Here is a 1,188-nt window from a genome sequence, read left to right on the forward strand (position 1 = left end):
TTTGGCCATGCACACAGGATGAAAGAAAGAAGATGACGAAACAAGTAACAAGACGAGTGTTGGTGGGAAAGTTCAAAGGGGTCCAACTTCGGCGAAAGTACCTCATACAGCAAAGTCCAGCTTTGGAGTCTACAAATTAAGAAAGACGTTTCAGTCGTTGTGCTGTTGATATTTGTCTCCTTTGACTAATGAGTTAGCCGGCCTCTGGCGTAGGGAATGTACGCAGTAATGGAGATGTCGCTGCTTCGTCTGGACCAACACCAAGTGGAGCTGTGCAATGGTTAGGACACTGTTCGCATCAATGAGAGGCGGCGTTCAAATTCCCTCCAGACAAATTGATTTAGTTTTTCTTGATTTAGGTTTTTCAAAAACATTTCAGACTCAGAGGTGGTTCCTTTATTACGACCTTTGCCGACCATTCTGAAAATCACTTAGCACACCACTTTAAATAGATCGGCAGGACACTAAACAATCACTTTTCTACCTGTAAAAAAAAGTGGCTTCTACGGCGCTTGTTCGCCCGATTCTTGAGTATTATCTGGGATCCCAATCAGGTAGGACTGATAGAGAAGATAGTGAAGATCCTACGTCGAGCGGCGCGTTTCGTCACGGAATCGTTTAGCTGGCGAGAGAGCGTTACGGAGATGCTAAACAAACTCCACTGGTAGACGTTACAAGAGAGGCGTTGTGCATCACGGAGAGATTTACTTTTCAAATTTCAGGACAGAACTTTTCAGGAGGAGTCGGATAACATATTACTTCCTCCCACATACATCACAGGTATTTACCACGAGGAGTAAATTCGAGAAATTAGAGCCAACACAGAGGCTTACCGACGATCGTTATTCCCACGCACTATTGGCAAATGGAACAGGATTGGAGGGTTCAGATAGTGGTACCGAAAGTATCCTTCGCCACACACCATTTGGTGGCTTGCGGAGTATGATGTAGATGTACATGTAGTCGCCCATATCGCCGTCGCATTTCTCGCTTCACTGCAGCCAAGACGGGTTACAGAGCTGGAGACACAGCACTAATTGCTTATGCCCTCGACTATGAACATGACTTACTTTTTGCTGGTTGCAGGACTGCACTGATCCAAACGAGTCGCCATTGACATCGAGTACGAACGTAGCCGGCCGCGGTGGCCGAGCGGTTCTAGGCGCTTCAGTCCGGAACCGCGCGACT

The sequence above is a fragment of the Schistocerca americana genome, chromosome 5, assembly GCF_021461395.2.
Source record: "Schistocerca americana isolate TAMUIC-IGC-003095 chromosome 5, iqSchAmer2.1, whole genome shotgun sequence".
NCBI classification, from domain to species: Eukaryota; Metazoa; Arthropoda; class Insecta; order Orthoptera; family Acrididae; genus Schistocerca; species Schistocerca americana.